General features: G+C 38.6%; 1 protein-coding gene across 1 annotated transcript in view; it reads left to right on the top strand.

Annotated features, from left to right (window-relative positions):
- LOC105499091 (nuclear pore associated protein 1) overlaps positions 1–21457 on the top strand; it is a 564120-nt gene that overhangs the window by 335307 nt on the left and 207356 nt on the right. Inside the window, exon 50 of the mRNA XM_071099379.1 lies at positions 60–4827. The gene's annotated coding sequence lies outside the window, so the exon portion shown is untranslated. The remainder of the gene's footprint in view (positions 1–59; positions 4828–21457) is intronic.

Here is a 21457-nt window from a genome sequence, read left to right on the forward strand (position 1 = left end):
TAAGCCATGTCCAATCCCCATAAGTTTTACCACAACATTTTGTTTCATTCTTCCTGCAGTTACTCCATCATTACTGTACCACCGCCTATATGGATGTAATTGTCAGTGTGAAGCTGAGTAAGGAACAACGTGCACCAGACTCACAGAGAAAAATGGACAAGCGAGCTGGCCTTTGTATCACTAAAGGGAAGGTCAGATTGGTGAATATGTAATGTCTGTAGTAATCTTGTTGGGGACATCTACAGCATGTCAATGAATCAAAAACTTAAGTAGGATCTCAAATAATAATATCTCTATCTAAACTCTTATACACATAGTAGACTTATATACACTTACTGAAAGAGTTCGTCTAGAGTTTTAAATTTACGTTTTATTCATGTACAAATGAAAGCAATATTGAAATTAATTCATAAATTAACTCACATATATCTTGATATTCTGATTGTGATTGTTCTGAATTAGGTTTTGACACTTTTTGAAAGTGATTATTGATACATTTGAATGAATATTCACCATGTTTGTTACTATCTTCTCATTTTTGCTCTGCCCCTGTTTCCAATTTTGTCTTCCATTCATTTTCCTTTTTTTGTGGTTTTTATTCGGCATTTCATATAATTCAATATTCTTTCTTAGCATCTCAGACTTTTTTTATACTTTTTTATTGGTTACTCAAGATAAGAAAAGCTTTTAATTTTCATATTCTTAATTCATCTTACATATAACAGCTTATTTAAAATAATTATATTCAATAGCAGACAGGTGCCTTTCAAAAAAATAGTAGCAAGGCTGGGCACAGTGGTTCAGGCTTGTAATCACAGCAGTTTGGGAGGCCCAGGTGGGTGGATCACCTGAGGTCGGGAGTTCGAGACCAGCCTTGCCAACATGGTGAAACCCCATCTCTACTAAAAAAAAATACAAAATGTAGCTGGACGTTGTGACACACATCTGTAATCCCAGCTACTCAGGAGGCTGAGGCAGGAAAATTGCTTGAATACGGTAGGCAGAGGTTGCAGTGAGCTGAGAACGCACCACTGCACCCCAGTCTGGGTTACAGAGCAAGACTCTGTTTCAAAAAAAAAAAAAAGAAGCAATTTATTTAATTATATTTTTGTAAGTATAAGATATATATACACACCTATAAGTAAAATGAAAGACAGGAAAAGAGGGACAAAAGGAAAAATACAGGAAATAGGAAGAAACAGTTAGAACTATTGTAAGATGGTTACACTACTTCTGAAGCAGTATAATTTTATATGAAAGGAGCTTAGATTAGTTGTAAATATAAATTGCAACCTCTAGGGCAGGACACTGGAACGGGAGCCTCAGTTTTTTGCTGTCTGTGGCCAGAGGCTGCATTCAGTTATTTCCTATGTTGGCTTCTCTCCCATGGCAGAATGTGTCATCAAAGCCACCATGGGAGAGAGCTTGCGGCAAGACAGGTATCATAATCTTAGGTAACATGATTATTCAAGTGACGTCCTATCACGTTGTAGTCTTCTGATGTACCAAAGCAAGTCTCGGTTTCTCCCCAAAGTCAAAAGGAAAGGATTAGAATATTGGGTTATGTACACCAAGCTGTGAGGATCATTGCGCACCATCTCAGCGCTCACCTGCCAACATCAGGTCTTACTTAGTGTGGGACAGGTTCTCAGTCCTCACTTACTTTGCTGATCTTGGCCTTTGTGAGAAAAGAGGTCACATAATTTGTAAAATGTATCAGAATCTGGATTTCTCTGAATGTTTCTCATGATTTTACTGAGCCATATAGATAGAGACATGTAATTGTCTATTTGTGAAGACAAGAAACAGCAAACAGGACATTATTTACAAATACAGATTTAGAGACCAAAACTAAGAAAGAAAAGTTTGCAAATGGAAAAAGGAAAATTAAAAATAATAGTAATGTTCACCAAGGTAACAAAAAGGGTAGGAATAGGGAAGTGAGCACCTGGGACACTACAAGATTGAAAGTGTTCTGCTTAGTAAGCTCAATAGTATAATTTTAAAAATATATATGTTTTATTTATTTGTTTTGTTTGCTTGTTTTGTTTTTTTGGTTTTTTGGGTTTTGTTTGAGATGGAATCTCCCACTGTTGCCAAGCTGGAGTGCAGTGGCACAATCTCGGCTCACTGCAAGCTCCGCCTCCCGGGTTCAAGCGATTCTCCTGCCTCAGCCTCCCGAGTAGCTGGGACTACAGGCGCCGCCACCACGCCAGGCTAATGTTTGTATTTTTAGTAGAGACAGGGTTCCCCATGTTGGCCAGGATGATCTTGACCTTGTGATCCACCCGCCTCGGCCTCCCAAAGTGTAGGGATGAGCCAGAGCGCCCGGGCTATTTATTTGTTTTTTAAAATCTTTTTTACAATACTTTTGAATATACAGAATAGTTAGAAGTACATACAGAGAGTTTATATATACTCAACACATAATTTCCCTTTTATAAATTCTTACATTCATTTGAAACACTTGTTGCAGTTGGTGAACCAATATTATACATTATCATTCACCAACATTCACGATTGATCAGATGTTCTGTTTTCGCGTAACGTCCATATTCTGTTCCAGGATTCCGCCCAGGACACCACATCACATTTAGGTATCTTGTGCCAGTTTCTCAGATTTTTCCTATTTCTGATGTCATTGAAATCCCTCCTTTGGGATGTCTCTGGTGTTTTCCTAATGACTGGATGGCCGTTGTGGATTTAGCAGAGGAAAACCCCAGAGGGAAGGTTTTATTCTCATGATACTGTGACAAGAGTACATAGTATCAACATGCTCTATCACTTTTTTTTTTCTTTTTTTTGAGATGGGTCTCACTGTGTTCCTCAGGTTGGAGGGCAGTGGCGTGAACAAAGCTCACTGCAGCCTCGAACTCTTGGGCTTGAATGATCCTCCACCTCAGCCTCTTGAGTAGATCGGACTGTAGACATGTGCCACCACATCTGGGTGATTTCATTTTACTTTTACTTTGATAGAGGGAGAATCTCAAGACATTTCCCAGGCTGGTCTCTAAGCCCTGGCCCCAAGCGATCCTCTCAACTCAGGCTCCCAAAGTGCTGGGATTACAGGTGTGAGCCACTGTGCCCAGCTGCTTTATCATGGTTAATGTTATTTGATCACATGGATGAGGCAGTTTAGCTCAGTTTTCTTCACTGTAAAATTAATATTATTCCTCTTTTCATGTTGTACCTTTTGGAAAAAAACATCACTATACCCAGCACTTTGGGAGGCCGAGACGGGCGGATCACGAGGTCAGGAGATCGAGACCATCCTGGCTAACACGGTGAAACCCCGTCTCTACTAAAAAATACAAAAAACTAGCCGGGCGAGGTGGCGGGCGCCTGTAGTCCCAGCTACTCGGGAGGCTGAGGCAGGAGAATGGCGTAAACCCGGGAGGCGGAGCTTGCAGTGAGCCGAGATTGCGCCACTGCACTCCAGCCTGGGTGACAGAGCCAGACTCCGTCTCAAAAAAAAAAAAAAAAAAAAAAAAAAAAAAAAAAAGAAAGTAGGAAATTATGCCCCATTCCCTATGGGCAGACTTTCTATAAACATCATTTGAGTTTCTGTAGAAAATATTTAACATTGTTTAGGCTGTTCTGGATCAGTTGCATTTTTCTGTGTGTTTTAGAATCAGTGGTCCAAGAACTGCTAAAAATGAAAAAAAAAATAGTTAGAATTTTAGTAGGGCTTGTATTGAATCTGAAGATGCATTTAGAAAGTATAAGCATCTTGGTTAATACTTAATAGCTTTCTGATCAATGGAAATCTAGTTTATATGGCACATTACACTAATTCTTCATTTATTTAGGATTTCTTTAATACTTCAATATTATTTGTAATTTTCAGTATATATATCTTGTAGTTCTTATGTTATTTTCCTTTTTGATGCCGTGTTAAATGAAATTATTTTGAGTTTCATTTTTTGATTAGTTTGTATAGTATAAGAATGCAATTTATTACATTGATCATGCATACTGAATTTTGTTTTTGTTTCGTTATTTTAGTGGATTTTTTAGGATTTTCTATATATTAGGTTATGTCAGTGGCCAATGGATTGTTTGACTTCTTCCCTTTCAATTTGAAAGTCTTATATTTATTTTTCTATCCTACTATTATAAATTATGTCCTCAAGCATAATGTTTAGTTAAATTAGTGGGAATAGGTAACCTTTTGTGTTTATAAGTTTGGGAATATTACTGAGACCTACTTGGTACCATGTGTTGTCATGTGAATTTTTCATAGGTGCCTGTTTTAGGTAAGCACATTCCCTTTATGCAAAATGTGTTTAGTGTTTTTCTGTGAGTGGGTTTTTGAATTGGAAAGTGCTTCTTCCGTATTTTTAGATGTGATAATGAAAATTTTGTCATTATATTAATATAGTTATTACACTAATTCTTTTTATATGTTTTACTAAACTTATGATCCTGAGTAAATAAATAAATAAATAAATTAGTGTTTAATTCTGTTTTACGATCCTGATTTGCGTTGAAACTATTTCCTTGAGAATTATTGCCTACGTATCCATAAAGCATATTAGTTTATAGTTTTCGTTTTTTGCATTGTCTTTGTCTGGTTATAACCTCAGAAGAAGCTGCCTTATAGGACACACTGCACACTGATCTCTTCTCTGTTATTTAATTTTTTTGGAGAACAGTTAGTAAAAAATTGCTGTTGATATTTTAAAGGTTTGGAATAATTCATCAATGTAATCTTCTCAACCTGGTCAGTCACATGAACTTCGAAGATGATTCCTCCCCAGCTGATCCTTCAGGTGAGACCTCAGCCTTGGCAATCATCTACATCTAGATTCCTGATTCAGAGAAACTGTGAGTAATTTATGTGTGCTTTTGAGCCACTAAGCTATGTGGTAATTGGCTATGCTGCAATAAACAATAATATACTTGATGGTAAACATAGTATGTTATCCTTGATTAGATCCAAAAAAAAGGAAAAATGGCATTAGTGGAAAACCTGCTAAAATATGAAGACAGTCAGTACTTTAGTTAATAGTTTTGCACCTTTGTCAGTCTGTGAATTCTCACAGATAGTCTATGGTTATGTGTATGATATTACTGTTGCAGGAAATTGAAGGGTATATCCACTTTTTGTAGGATTTTAACAATTCTCTATAGATCTAAAATTACTTCTAAATAAATAGAAGTGTAGACATGGCTCATATATTTGAGATCAGGTCTTCCTGTTAATTAAGCCTTCAGGGAACCTACAACTCATAGTACAAATACAATAACATTATAAAATATAAATGAGATGAGTTTCTATTTTACTCACTCTATTCTTCAGGGAACACTAAAGCCCATTCTTCTTCTCAAGTATCCAAAACTAAAGTTGATCCAAGTAACAAGTGGACAGGATAAAAGATTGTATGGAAACTATAATGCATCTACATCTTTAGTTACTAATCATAAAATGATTTGTATGATCATTCTTCAGATGATTAGAATGACTATGGGAAAGAAGAAAAAGAAATGCAACTTTCTTGATTTAAAAATGGTATCTGTGCAAGAGTGTGGCACACCCCTCTGGTCAGTCCCAGCTACCTCCCAGGTTCACACCATTCTCCTTCCTCAGCCTCCCGAGTAGCTGGGACTACAGGTGCCTGCCAACACGCCCGGGTAATTTTTTTTGGTTTTTGTAGAAACGGAGTTTCACCGTGTTTGCCAGGATGGTCTCGATCTCCTGACCTCATGGTCCACCCGCCTCGGCCTGCCAAAGTGCTGGGATTACAGGCGTGAGCCACTGCACCAGGCCTGAGATTTTTCTTTATCTTTGGAGAGCTACGACTCCAGCGCAAACTTTCAAATAATGCTTTGCCATTTTTATTTTCTCTCTGAAGGATTCCTGGAACTATAGTTTGTAAAATTATCGCACAACATGTGTTTTATTTTGCTTCTGTTTGCTGTTAAGGCCTCTCTGGATGGCGGCTATAACCTATAGCCTTGCCCAGTACGACTCAGCATTTGGTACTGGCTCTGCCTTTCATGGGATGCTTACTTATCCTTATGGATGGCCTAAAACCGAACTGTCCGGTTTACATCCGGGTATCCTTCTCAGAGAGTACTTGTTTATACTGTAAGACACCCTGTGGCTCCCGTCTGACCTGTGTCTAGTTTATTTCTACCAAGGTAACCACTCTTTAGGAGAGTGCTGAGTGGGAGAAAAGTGAGATCCATGTGTGTTCGTCAAGTGAAATACAGAGGAGGCAACTCAAAACAATGTGTATAATGGCGTTAGTAATGTATTACTAACCTATCCCAGTAAGAAGAGGCCAGCATTCCTTGAAGTGCCAGTGAAAAGAGAAGAGCTCTCCAGGCCACACACTCATAAGCAGCAGGGGTGGTGGAGGAGTAATTAGAGAAAGACATGCTATTGCCCCATTTGTCTGAAGTCTTTATGGGTGTATTTGTCAGGTTTTTTTTTCCAGCGAGACAGAACTACAGGGAGGTAGATAGGTAAGTAGGTAGGTAGGTAGGTAGATACGTAGATGGAGAGTTGATAGATAGACAATAGTTAGATGAATGGCATTTTGCTTGGGGATTTACTCGTGTAACATTGTAGAGACAGAGAATTCCCAAGACAGCCATCTGCGAGTTTAAGGACCTTGGATGCTGTAGCGTGATGGCTCAGTCCAAAGCTGAAATCTTCAGAAGTAGGGAAGCTCTTGGTGTAATTCTCAGTTTGGGACCAATGGCCTGAGAATCCAGGGCATTTACTGGTATTGGTTCTGGAGTTTCAAGGTCATAGATCATGGAGTTCTATTTTCCAAGGACAGGAAAAGGAGTATACTTTCTCCTGGAGAGAGACAGGAAAACTTTTAAAATTTTTTTAACTTTTGGTTCTATTTGGTCCTCAAGGAGATTGTATGCTGTCTTCCCTCATTGAGGCTGGATTTTTCCCACTAAATTCCCTGACTCATACCAACCTCCTCTGGAAACACCCTGGCAGACACACCCAGAAGTATGATTTACCAATTGTCTAGGTATTCTTTAATCCAGTCAGCACCTTAAATTAACCATGACCAGTCCAGCACCTTTCTAGTTGGCACCTATATGTATCACCTGAAGCCGTAACTAATCTTTAGATACAGACAATAACAAGGCAATAGTTCTACCTAACATGATGCAACCATCCTGTGTGCAACCAAAACACACTATACTATTTGTCTTAAGAGCAGTGGAAGTTTGTGGGTGATGTTTACTCTTCTCCTGATACCCCATAACTTCAATACAAGTATGTGAAATTGCTAACACTTAACTGTTAGTATCAAGTTAACACATTCTTGTGTTTTGTGATAAAAGAAGAAGAGAGAAATAAAAACAATGTTATTTGCCTAATATATTCATATGTAATATGCAAATGTATTCTTAACAAAGTAGATAGGAAATACTAGTGACAATTTTAATCCTTGTTTCTGTAACTGGTCACCTGGTCCTGTCTGGTATGTATGCATGTATTTATTTTCTCATTTTTTTTTTAATTTTTTATTTTTTGACACAGAATCTCACTCTGTCTCCTGGGCTGGAGTGTAGTGACATGATCTCGGCTCACTGCAAGCTCCGCCTCCCTGGTTCATACCATTCTTCTGCCTCACTGAGTAGCTGGGACTACAGGTGCCCGCCACCACGCCCAGCTAATTTTTTGTATTTTTAGTAGAGATGGGGTTTCACCGTGTTTGCCAGGTTGGTCTTAATCTCCTGACCTCGTGATCCACCTGCCTCAGCCTCCCAAAGTGCTGGGATTACAGGCGTGAGCCACTGTGCCCGCCCCGGTCTGGTATTTATAACTCCCTTCTGCTGCTACCCATTGTGTATTCTCTTTGTCTTCAGCAATCCCCTTTGCTGGTCCTGGGTCTTTATCTGGCAGGGTGATACAAACCTTCATTCCTGAAACATCTGGAGCAGTTGTATTCTTGTCTGGAATGGTTGTAATAATCCATTGAACTTAATAACAGGGAATAGTAATACTAAGACTTTGTTTTAGTCCATTTTCTGTTACTGATAACAGAATACCTGAAACTGGGTAGGTGATAAAGAACACACATTATTTCATACAGTTATGGAGACTGAAAAGTCCAAGGTTGGCAGGTTGTATGTGGCGAGATCCTGTTGCTGGTTGGGACTCTCTGAAGAGTTCTGAAGTCTACAGGGTATCATATGGCAATGGAGTAGCGCTTGCTGACATGCAAGATCATGTCTCCCTTCTTACAAGCCACTCTTCTCTCATAATAGACTATTAATCGTTAAATATGAATGTATTGATTCATGAAGGGATTAATTCACTTATGGGGTCAGACTCTTCATGATCCAATCACCTTTTAAAGGCCTCATAATTCAACACTGCCATGTTAGGGATGAAATGTCAGCATAAATTTGGAAAGGAAGCAATATTCCAACCCTAGCACTGCACTTCTGACTCTCTAAAAATCACACCCTGTCACAAAAATTTTATTTCATTCCTATAGTTCCAAGGCTTACATTGTTCCAGCACCAACAGAAAGTTCTAAAATCTAAAGTCTCCTCTGTCGACCCGTGAAATCAAAACAAGTTTTCTTGATACAAAACTCGGCAGTTGGGTTGTTAATGCCCACTGGGTTCATGTTGGCTGCTGCCCAGATAGAGCCACTTTACCAAGATAAGGGAATTACTATAGAGAAAATTTTATACATGTAGAGCCAGCTAAAAGAGAGAGCAGAGTTTTCATATTACTCTAAACTGCTGCTCCAAATACTCAGAAACTAGAGTTTTTATAGATAGTTTTGTGGGCAGGGGGGTTAGAGAAAGGGACATGCTGATTGGTTGGGTCAGGGATGAACTTTTAGAAAGTCAAAGCCATCTTCTTTGCTGACTCACCTCCTGGGTGGGGGCCACATATCCAGATGAGCCAGTTTACTGGTTTGGGTGGCACCCGCTGATCTGTCAGAATGCAAGTTATGAGAAATACCTCAAACAACAACCTTAGATTTTACAATAGTAATGTTATGTATAGGAGCCATTGGGGAGTTAATTAATCTTGTGGCCTCTGATTGTATGACTCCCGAGCCATGCTTTCTAATACGGTGGTTAATTTGTTAGTTTTACAAAGGTGATTGTGGTCCCCAAACAATGAGGGGTTTTGTTTCAGGGAGGAGCTGTTATTATCTTTGTTTCAAAATTATGCCACAAAGTAAATTTCTTCCAAAGTGGGTTTTGTTTTTGCCCAGGAATAAACAAGGGCTGCTTGGACGTGAATGCAAGATGAAGTCACTTAGGTCGTATGTCCCTCCCTGTCGTATTTTTTTCAATTACTGTTTTTGCAAATGGGATGTCAATTTCCCCTTCTGAATTTCATTGCATCTTATTCTTAAGGTGTGAGGTACAGAGTTGGGAAGAGGCCAAAGACCATTCTAACTTCTTTCTGCTGACAAGGGGTATACTTGAGATAGGGTTTGGCCCCAGAGTAAATGGAATGAAACTGCTTTGTAGCTGTCTGCATGTATTCGCAGATGCCTGGTTGGGGTTCCTAGGCTTGCATGACAGATGTTAGTACTGTCATCCACAATTTTAGTACAGCACTTAAGTGAACAGCAAACTCTAGGATAATGGGTCCTAATATAAGGAGTGGAAGTCCTAGCTTCAGAAGTCCTTGTGTAATTTGTCTAAATCCCTGAGGGATTAGAGTGAATAGCCCTAAGAACCAATCAGACATGGGGTTAATAGTCGAGAGAGATTTGGGTCAGAGGTTGTTAGAAAGACAAATTGGGATAAACGGGAAAGAGCAAATTTAAATATACCATCTCATATCTTTTTAGTTAGTTTCCTAGTTCTCCGAATACATCCTAGCTGTGTTTCATTCCAGGAGGTGTCACTGCAAATGAAGGAGGCTCCCTTATGTGATTAAGGCAAAAAATATTTTTAACAACAGGCATTTGTAGGGAAATAGAAAATAATAACAAAGGTTAATGTTGGGCACAATGTATCCAGATGTCAGATTCAAAGCATGTTTAAGTTGCAAAGGAGGATAGCGATGACAATCTCACATATTTTTCATCTGTATCTCAAGGGATAAGCTTCAGCATGCAGGGCCTCCGGAAGAAGGTCGTAGCCATTTCATTGAGTCCAGGTCGGAAAAGTGGAAAAAAAATGTGAATGTATTAGTTTGAGGACTTTAGCTCTAAGAGATTTCAGAATTCATTCCAAAGTGCAGAAAATAATAAAAAACTCAAAAACAATGGAGAAGACTAGAATGTAACAACAAGTGTGCTATAGTATTTTTCTGAAATATAACGTTTCGCTCCCTAGTTTTCATTTTTATTTAAGACATACCATAGTAAGGCACATTTATTTGCAAAATAAGTTTTGGTATTATTATAGTTAGCCTGATTATTTGTGTAAAGTTCAGCAAGAATAATTATTTCCCATATTAGCTCTTTCTAAACTGGGTTTACTGCAACTTTGTTCCCTAAGGAACCTCAGATTGGACTTTTTTAAAGCCTTGAAGGGATGTATCTGTGCCTGCAAATACTCATACACATTGGTTGAATTTCTCTCTTCTTCAGCTCCCAAGATAATTTGGGAATCATAGGCCTGTCAGAATGTGACAGGTTTTACTTACCACAGGTCAGGAACCCTGTACAATTCCTGTGTAGATAGTTATGAGGCCAGTTTCTTCAAGGCGCTTTTATCATCTCTGTTGGTCAACTTTAATTCCTCAAGCCTGTCTGTTTGTATTTGAAAGTAAGCCTTTCCACTGGTAAAATAACTGTATCTTTGGTAAAATAATCTGTGCCTCCAGTTGTCTTCTGTTACAAAAGAAATCAGATTCTTATTGTACTTAGGTAAATAACTATATCTCCTTGGTATGGAATCCTCATAAGTAGTTTTCAAATTTTGGAGAAATCAATAGAGAATATGAACTATCTTTCAAGTTTTGCTCACAGGAATATACTTTACTCAATCATGAGAAGCTGTAAATAGCTGAAAAGAAAAATGTTGTCTTGACTCTGAAAAATGACAAAAAGGCTCAGCAACTTTTCAAGCAACAAGTCATAAAAGGATTATTTTGGTCTTCTATTGGTTCTGTCCATGAAGTTAACTTTGTCTGACCTTGAGCCAGCAGTCCTCATAAACATACAGCTATCTATGAGAGTCCTGGAAGTTTGTTTTGTTTTTTTCCTATTTCAATGCCCCAATCTTTAGTTATGAGAAACCTGTATTCAAGAGAACATTTCAAAGAGCAAACACCTTTTGAATAGTTTAAAAAAAAAAAAAAAACACAGTAATCTGTGTATGACAATTATCTCAGGACAGCCACTGTTTTATTAATTTTACTTTGATTTTTTTGAGACAGGGTCTCAAGCCACCCGGGCTGGAGTGCAATGGCACAATTATGGCTCACTGTAGCCTCACCTTCCTGGGATCAAGCAATCCTCTTTCTTCAGCCTCCAGAGGAGCTGGGACCACAGACAAGTGCTACCACATACAGCTAATTTTTTCATTTTTTTGTAGAGATAAGGTCTCACTATCTTGCTCACGCTGATCTCAAATAGCTGAGCTCAAGCAATCCTTCCACTTAGCCACCTACAGTTGTAGTATTACAAGCATGAGCCACCGTGCCCAGTGAGGACATTACAGGCCTGAGCCACTGTGTCCAACGAGGCCAATGTTAAAGACACAATCGACAAAGAATTCCGGCCATTTCTGTGGAACATAACAATTTAACATAATAAACATAATTATTACTGATAACATATACAAAGACATATTAGAATTATAGGAACCATATAAATTTGGAATACATCCTAATAACATATTTATATAAATATAACCCAAAGAAAGTTAAGCATAATTTTGTATTTGACAATGTTTTCTGTAGGTTAATATACCAAATAAATGAAATATGTCTCTTTTGGACTTCAGGGGACCTAATACTTAAAAGACTAATGAGTTAAAATAAAAATTCTTAGTTTATAATTTTATTTTTCAAAGTGGTAGCTCAAAAATTCAAAAAGGCAAAAGCTTTTATTCATTGGTAGAGAGGCGACTATGATCTCCCAACAACAGGACCAAATAAAGTCAGCATGAGGCCATTTGAATCTGTATCTTCTCTCTCCCCTACTTTTTTCAGTTTATAAGACAAATAAAAATACTTTATTATCTCTCAGTATTGTACAGAAATCTTGTTTAAAGAGAAGACCAAATTTTACCTTTGCATTAGTGTTTTATTAATGTCAGACCCAATTTTTACATAAAACCTTATAAACAAACTATCAAATCTAAATCAGTTTGACTCTAACTGTTTATAACTTCCTACTAAACAACTGATTAATGCTCAATGAAAACTCTGTTTATCACACATTAGCGTGCAGATTCTGGGCCTGTGTCATTGTGATTTTTACCTTAATGATCATTCTGTAGAAAAACTAACCCGCTTCAAGTTTTGACAAGCTACTCACAATCACACACAGAACTTTCTTTACAAGACCAATCTTCTACAAACCTTTTATAACTTGCTTAAACCTTACTTTTTTGTCCTATTATTTTTTTAACTTAAGACAATTTTTAAAACCTCTAATTTAGACAAGGTTACTTTTTAAAACAAAAATCGTATCTTTAGGTCTTTTTATTATTTTTTACAAAAACACATTTTATAATTTTTATATGCCTTGAATGTAAATATTTTCTCAGTAGTATCAGTTACACGTGTTACAGTGTTAAATCTTCACAACTTTTATTTTTAGTGAAAGCAGTTTTAATTTCATATCAAGTGCAGAGCGTAGGACACAGGATAGAAATGAAGATAATGTCTGACTCTTTCCAACATAGCTAGGGGGCATGGCTAACTCAACATGTCCCCAGGCTTTACCTAGAAGCTACTGGCTCTAATGCAGGCAGGTTGGACAATTACAGAAAGTCACAGATATTTATAACCTTAAAAGAGCAAAGAGAATATCTGACCTGCCTAATTTAGAACAAATGTCTAAATGTTGAAGAAATAATGTTATTGTACCAGTAATCTTTAGAGCTATCTTTATTATTCAAAGATTATTAGAGTCATGTGAACTACAAAGCATTGTAGTTAATTTTTTTGATAAAATATTTTATTTAAGTGCATAAATATGCCAATTAATTAGAGCTCTCTATATAGTTTGTTATCAAAATATTATATATATGAGGCATATAAATACACAGACATAGAGAAGCAGATCTGGTAAAGTTATATGGATTCTTCTTTTGTCAGTTTTTAAGTTTTTCTTTTTCATTTTAGATCATCAGTCTCCTGATTACCTGTTCCCTGCCCTAAACAGTTTTTAACCAGGCAGTTCCACATTTTTATTTTAAAGGGATAAATCTTAGGTGAAATAAATTAGATAATTTATATTTTATCTAAACCAAGGAAAAATGTGGGAGTTTCAGTCAGGATGGCCAGCAAAGGCAGACACTCTTCAATTTGGAGATTTGGAGATTGGTTAACTTGAGGTTGATATTAGATGCTGGCAGGAGTCTGTCTTCTTTAGAGGAGCTACATGTATCCCGAAGTCAATTCCTTGTACCTTAACACCACAAAGATTAGTTAATAGCACCTGATAAGAAGTTTTTCAGGTTGTTGGAGGTGGTGATACACTTCACAGTGATTAATTTTTTTTTAGCTTTGATAAGCCCCAGCAATAAGTCAGAGACTTAATTTAGAATTCAAGTTTGGAGATGTCTGTCAAAGATGTTCGAAAGCTTAAAATATTTGATCAAAAGCAAACTACAGGTCCTTGTAAAACAATAGTTATTCATTTAACCAAAGTGATCATTGAAAGACTTTAAAGGCAATACAGAAAGTTACACATGTGTAAAAACCTTACTCCTTTAAAATTTCATAGGTTTTTAAAAACCAATTAAACACTTTATAAAGGTAACGTAGGAACTATCTTGATGAAATGTAAAATCTTGTTTCTTAAGGCAGTTACCAAAAAGTCAAAGGAAAACTCTTTTTAGTGTGACTGCCTCTCCTTAGGGGAAAGCCCGTTTAGATAATCTGGAAGTACAACTTATAATAAAAAGTGCTTGAATTTAGTCAAACATGGGAAGAGTGTGTACACGGTTATGAGTAGAACTGGGGAATAGATGACTCTTAGTAGCTGCATGGTAACTTTCCTGATGACAGTGAAAATTTAGACACACACACACAAAAATAACCCCAAGAGTATAGAATCAAGTTATCCTGGAGGAAAACACTGCTTTTATAGACCTCTAAGATAAAATATTTCAGCATCAGGCCACAACATTTAGAACTAAGGAAAGTTACAGGAGCTGACAGGAAGCTGAAGGATAGAGTTATCCCAGGCCACGTCAAAGGGAGAAAAAGCTGATAGCAGCAAGACAACAATTGAACAGTTGAGATATGAATCTCACAAGTTTTCAAAAGAAATCGATTATGGAATAGAAAATCAAAATTTCTTGTCATTTTATTAAGAGCAAATTGATACCGTAAGAAAATATTGGTTTAATATAGGGGACCATTCTTTAGAAAGACTATTATAAACAATTCCTTTTTAATTATACCTAACTTAATTACATACAAAATTCCTTTTATAAATTCCCCTTCACAAGCCTTATCATGACTTACACAGAACATCTGTCACATGGTTGGACTGTATATTTGTCCTATGGTATCTGTTCCTTTTTAAAATTATTTTTGATTTTCTTTTTCTAGATTAACCTTGTAATAAGAACCTGTTTCTTAAATAACCAGTCATTTTACTTTAGGAGAATAATTTACCATGCAAGATTCTTTCTCGTATAAAATTACTTTTTTTTCTTGATAACCTTCCTTACCGAAACTACATATTCTTGTCTATATCTTTCTTCACATCTCTCTTCACCATTTGCTGCTTCCTTTCTAGTTTGTTTCATAAATAACCTTTTCAAACTCGTAATTTGAATCAACTTTTAAAAAACGTTTGAATTAGACAAAATAATTCTTTTTCTCAATAAGGACACCTCTTCTTTGGCACATTTTCTAGAAACCTAGGAAAAAAGAAATCCTGAACTATCAGATATTAGTATTGTATAGATGAGAAACATTTCACAATTTTTAGAACAGTCTTCTCTATATAATAACCCTTTCTTAATTGGAATTGACCAAGACATCCAGTAAGCATCCAAAATGATTTTAAGATTTTAAATTATACAAAAATTTCACATAGACGCATTGATCTCATTGACGTGTACTCAGTTTTTTCCATTTTAACAGTTTACCTAGAGTACTTTTGAAAACTGGGATATTACCCAAAATTAGTAATTATTTAGTTATGTCCCTATTACCCATTTTTAAAGTCTGTGGACATAAGGTGTTTTACCTAAGTAGGAACCTTAAAGTTCAATATATGCGCATTTTGTTAATAGCACAGAAGATTTATGTTTTCATTGAACTAGTAATATTAAATTAGTCTAACAGATCTATAAAATCACACAAACAAAAATTATTCTGTTTTTGGCTGGGTTTATGGCCCTATAGCCTTTATGTCATATCCTGACACTTTAATGTGTAGACAGAGATAAATACAAAATCATTTGTTCAGTAAACTCAGATAAAAATATGCTGATCATTTTGAAGATATTTCTAATATTATGTCACCAATAATCTTAAAACCAGTTTTATTTGTCAAGGTTTACTAAATTTATGTGAACTTGAAAAGCTTCCCAAATTAATTTATGAGCGCTTATTTACTTGTAAGTCAATTTGGTAGCAGGCTAGACATAACACACAAACATGTCTACGTATGTACATACACACAAACATGTCTACATATGTACATACGCACAAACATGTCTACATATGTACATACACACAAACATGTCTACATGTGTACATACACACAAACATGTCTACATATGTACATACACACAAACATCTACATGTGTACATACACACAAACCTATCTACGTATGTGCATACATACAAACATATCCACATATGTACATACAAACATGTCTAAACAGGTATACACACCCAAGCAAAGGTCTCATAGCTTTTACCTTGGGATTCTAACCGTAAAGTAACAGTACACACTCAGTATTTTATAAAAAATAGCTGGATACATGTTATCGTCTGACAAAACTGGAACCTGTTTCCATGGCTAAATTGTGTTTTCTCCAATATATAATCTGTGAAAGCTGTGAACCAAACTTTGGGTAAAGCTATCTTTATGGCAGTTTTGTTTTTAAAAAAGCATCTTTTACCTTTTTTTTTTCCTTCACTTTTAAACAAGTTTCCTGTGTTTACTTTCTAGTTGGTCGGTAAATAATGAGTCTTATCACAGCACCAACAGCTTAGTAACAGCCAATCTGAAGCAGGCAGAAAAGAAAACAGGAAGAAAGAGAGGTTTTGATGACTCTGCTTCACGTAATAGCTGCAGTTAACCATTTGAGCTCTCAAGTTTTCTTGCTATAGTTTGCCTCTCTGTTTAAAATGTTCACAAAAGTAGGTCTTAATAAGTTTCCAGCTGAAATCCCGAAGAGAATGAGAATATGAAGTTCCTGCCAGGCTTCTGGAAAGGAGCCAGGTTTTAAACCTGGCTCCTTTAAAAGGAGGGAAAGAAAAAAAGATAGAAAAGGAGGTTTGTGAACCTTCTAGCTGCTGCATGGTATAGGGTTGGCACCCCCACCACTCTTGCTGACATCCCATCAGGGAGAGCCCCAGTACCCTGGACATGCACAGTGTGAGACGAATCCCTCCCACCTCTGCAAGTCATGGGCAAAGGAAACTGTTGACAGCTGGAGAGAGCTAGGGGTACCTTTGACTGAGATGAGTAAGGCTGTAGGTGGCTTCCAAGATAATCAGGAAGATGAAGTTGAAAGTGAAAAGGATAGGAAGAGACCAGGGCCCACACTCAAAGGTCATACACTCACACTTACAAACAAATGGTGAGCTTCCAAACAAACCCCAGTTAAGGGCTGCGTACAATCCTGAATTTCTTTCCTCTCTTCAAAACAGTTCCACAGGTATCTGAAACTAAGTGGAGCGATGCCCAGGAGTGCCACAAAGCAGTCACCACATGTGCCCATCACAGCTGATGGTGGCAACTAACCCATGCAGAGTACCGAAATGAGCGAGGCTCTGTCTGCCCTCTCTTGTTAGTCACCCAGTTAATCCTGGCAACAGTCCTGGGTTCTCTGCATTTCCAGAGTGCAGGTCCTCCAGTAACCACTGAAATGCTTTCTCGGGAGTTGTCAACTCCTTACAAACATTTCTCCGTACTTGGCGCAGAGCACAGTGACACCAGAGACAGGCTTCCCTGGACCCCCGCCCTGGCAGTGGCCGTGTCACTTCGCTCAGGCCCAGGAAGAAGGCAGGCTGTGGTCTTCCACTGGGCAGCAGCACCGAAAGAATTTCTGATGTGGGTGAATTCTTGGATCACCGTGCCCAGTCTCACGGAGTCTGCAGCAGATGTAATAAGGGCTTTGGCACCGGGAAGTGGAGCTCACCCATCTGCCAAGCCCAAGGTCAGGCACCCCTCCTTTACACCATCCTTGGGGACTTCCTCCCATCCCCGGCAGAATGCCACTGAGAATGGACCTGCTGGTGCCAAGAGGGCGATTTTCCCCTAAGTCCTCTGAAATATGTTGCCACGATTTGTAACAGGAAACTGAGTGAGGAGCACAAAGTGCTTCCAAAGGTCAGATGATGGGCCACATCCCTGGCGGGCGTGTTGAGCCCCTGAACCAAAGTTTCTGCGACCAGCACCTTTGCCTCTCTGCCCCGGCCTTCTGAGCCTGTGCTCCGCAGACACTTGTGCACCAGGCAGCCAGCCACTCTCCCCGGTACTCCCGCAGCCCCAGCAGAGCTGCCACATGCACCTTCCACTCACCAGGTGGAATCTACCTTTTATCCTGTGCAGCAGGCTGCAGAACGCACCCCTCCACTCCCTCCGTGTGGGGCTGCAAGGGGTCGGGTCCACCACCAATGCTGCCTTTATGGAGAACCCTGCACTTGTCCCAAACCTGAAACCCCTGAATTGCTGGGTCCAGGAAGACTGGAGGTGGCGCCTGATAGAATGACTTCTTTTCATTTGGGCCCCTACCTAGCGGTGGGATCGCTAGATTGAATGGTAGCTCTGCTTTTCAGAGCTCATTGAGAAATCTCCATGCTGTTTACCATACAGGTCGTACGAATTTACATTCCTGCCAAGGGTGTATAAGCATTCCCTTTTCACCTCATCCACACCAGTATCAATCATTTATTGACTTTTTCATAATGGTCCTTCTGACTAGGCTAAGGTTGGTATCGCATTATGGTTTTAATTTGCATTCCCTGATGACTAGTGATGTTGAGCATTTTTTTTTTCATATGTTTACTGGCCGTTTGTATATCTTTTGCCTGTTCATGTCATCCCCCACTTTTTAATAGGATTATTTATTTTTTTCTTGCTGATTTGTGTTTCTTGTAGATTCTGGGTTAGTCCTTTGTTGGATGGACAGTTTCCAAATATTTTCTCCCATTCTGTAGGTTGTTTCTTTACTCTGTCGATTATTTCTTTTGCTCTGCTTTTCAGTTTAGCTAAGTCCCATTTATTTATTTTTGTTTATGTTACTGTTGCTTTTGGGGTCTTAGTCTAATATTCTTTGCCTAGGCCAATGTCCAGAAGATTTTTTCCTAGTTTTACTTCTAGAATCTTTATGGTTTCATGTCTCACATTTAAGTCTTTAATGCATCTTGAGTTAATTTTTATATATGGTGACAGATAAGGATCCAATTTCATTCTTTGGCATGTGGCCATCTTATTTTCCTAGCACCTTTTATTGAATAGGATGTTCATTCCTCAGTATATGTTTTTGTCTGCTTTGTTGAAAATCAGTTAATCGTAAGTATTTGCCTTCATTTCTGGGGTCTCTATTCTGCTCCTCTGGTGTGTATGTCTACATTTATTCCAGTACCATGTTAGTGTGCCAGCAGATGTTATAACGGACTGTGTTGGTTGACCTTGGGCAGTTGGTGGCACTTGCAGGAGAGAGCCAGCTGTCATGGTGCTGGGATTTATGCTTAGCCTTTGTTACCCAGGGGAAGTATTCAGCCGATGGGAAGTGACATGGAAGTCTAAAAAGTCCCTGTTCCAGTTCTGCTACTAGGACAGGTAGAGGGGCAAAGCCAGGTGTGGGCTGGGTCAGGAAAGTCCATACTCTTCCTCCCCAAGTGTGGGTGTAAGCAGAAGCTGCAATGGTGGTCGGTGGACAGTTCCCTGACCGCTGGGATAATGTTCCAGGGAGGAGAACGCCCTCTGCTCCATGAGAGTCTGTACATGGAGAGAGAGGTAGAAAGTGGCAGGTCAGTTCCCATGTCCTTGACACAGAAGGTCTTACACATGCAGACTTCTGCTGGCAAAAACCCACAGCAGCCAGCTAAGTCCCAGGCAGTCTAGGCTCAGAACACAAACCTGCCCCAGGCCACAAGACTTCCCACTGGAGACTGAAACTGGAACAGTAGCTCTGAGGCCACACCCCTTGATTTGACATGTGAAACAGCAGTACCCAGGTCCCATGACCCTGGCACAAGAATGCTTCCTTGATGCCCCTTGGTTCGGGCCTTCGGGGGTTCATCCTCTGCTCAATACTAGATCAAATACAAATCTTAGTTGGTCAGCTTCTTCCTCAGTTGGGGGCTTCTTCCAGTGCGTGCCTACTGCCTGGGTTACTTCGCTGATTTCTTCAGGATATTCTATGAATTAGGGTCAAGAATATCTTCCTTCTGTTGCTGCTGGGTTCTGGGAGTGCACACGCAGCACATCCAGGTGCCACTCTTACTTTCATGCTCCCCACCTCTCTTAAGTCAGCTCCATCGCTGGGCAGGGTTCAGGCGCTTCCCTGTGACCTGGATTGCCTGGTTCCCTAGTGGGAATGTATCACAGAGAGAGTCTCACCCTTTTGCACTCTCAAGGCTCAGTTGCCCATCTGACACGTAGTGCAAGTTGCTGCCTGCTGCTCCTTTCAAAGGATCCAGAGGTTCTTACACTCTTTTTGTTGAGTTCCTGTGTTTGTTGGATACAAATTCACAGTGTGAATCTCTAGACACTATTTTGCTCTTTCTAAGCAGGTGAGGCACACTAACAAAGCCTCCAATCTGCCATCTTGAAAAACAAAAAACAAAACAAAAGAAATGCTCTGCTTCATGAGCAGAGGTCTACCAAAAGTTATCTGGAACATTCATCCTGGACATATCTATTCTTCTCCAATAATCGTTATATTTATGCAATCATTTTTATGTCAGTATGCAAACATGGATATTTATTTTACTCTTTACTTCTACTACTTCATTTATTTGTTTAAATTGTTGCAATGTTGACTATTGGAAGTTCTTTCAGTTGGATCATCTGTCGTTTTGAAACACCACCATAATTAAGCTTTGCTGTTGTTATGTGTTTGGTTAGTTGCTTGCACTGTTTGGCATTTTACTTTTTCTGGCACTACTAGGTGCTTATGCTAATTGTGTGGATTTCCTCACAAGCCTGGTATTAACCATTTTTTTTTTTTACAGAGCCCTAGTTATTTTATTGGAAAATTGAATTAGAAATGGAGATCGGGCCCTTGGCATATTCATTGCTCCTGGGGCATCTGTTGATTCATGACATTGTGTGCAGAGCAGATACATCTATGTATACTGATTCACACACACACACACACACACACACACACACACACACGCACACACACGCACACAAATGTTTTATGATGCATCTGTATCTTTAAGTTAAACATGAATTCCTTTCTGATAACGCTCCAGCACCCCATGATCTAATCCAGTACCACATGTATCAGCTCCCCTATTCCCGCTTACTTGTGTGTAGCCTACCACGCTAACAATGATAAAGATGGTTCTGTTATTTAATCACATAATCCAAAGACTTGTATAAGCATTTTCAGAATTAGAAATGTACATGGCCGTGAGAAAGAACTTTACCAACTGAAGATTTTATGGATAAATCTTTACCCTTCAGACTCAGAATATCCACTGACTTGCTACATTACTTGGGTCAGCTGCTTTTCCCCCCTCCATTCAGTGAGGTGATTTCACTGATGCGTTATTTAATTCTTTTATGTGTATAGCCCCGTGCTATCTGCTACCTGCTGTATAAGGTGTTTAATTTGTATATTGTAAGTTCACTTTTTGTATTATAAAGTTATTTAGGATTTGTAAAATACAATAATGTATTTATCGTTACTGTATGATACCAGAATAATTTCACTGCCCAGAGCGAATCTGCTGTACCTCACCAGTTTGACCTGCCTCTCTTCCAAGCTCCTAGTAAATACCATTTTATTATCTCTATGCTTTTTCACATTCCAGAGTGTCACATCACCAAAATCTCACAAAGTATTTTGCCTTTTTAAATTTACCTTTTTTTCGCAATATACCCTTTAGATTTGTGAAGTGTATCTCATGGTTGCTTAGAGTTGCATTTTCTGACTGACAAAAGAC

Source organism: Macaca nemestrina, chromosome 7 (genome assembly GCF_043159975.1).
Source record: "Macaca nemestrina isolate mMacNem1 chromosome 7, mMacNem.hap1, whole genome shotgun sequence".
Taxonomy (NCBI): Eukaryota; Metazoa; Chordata; class Mammalia; order Primates; family Cercopithecidae; genus Macaca; species Macaca nemestrina.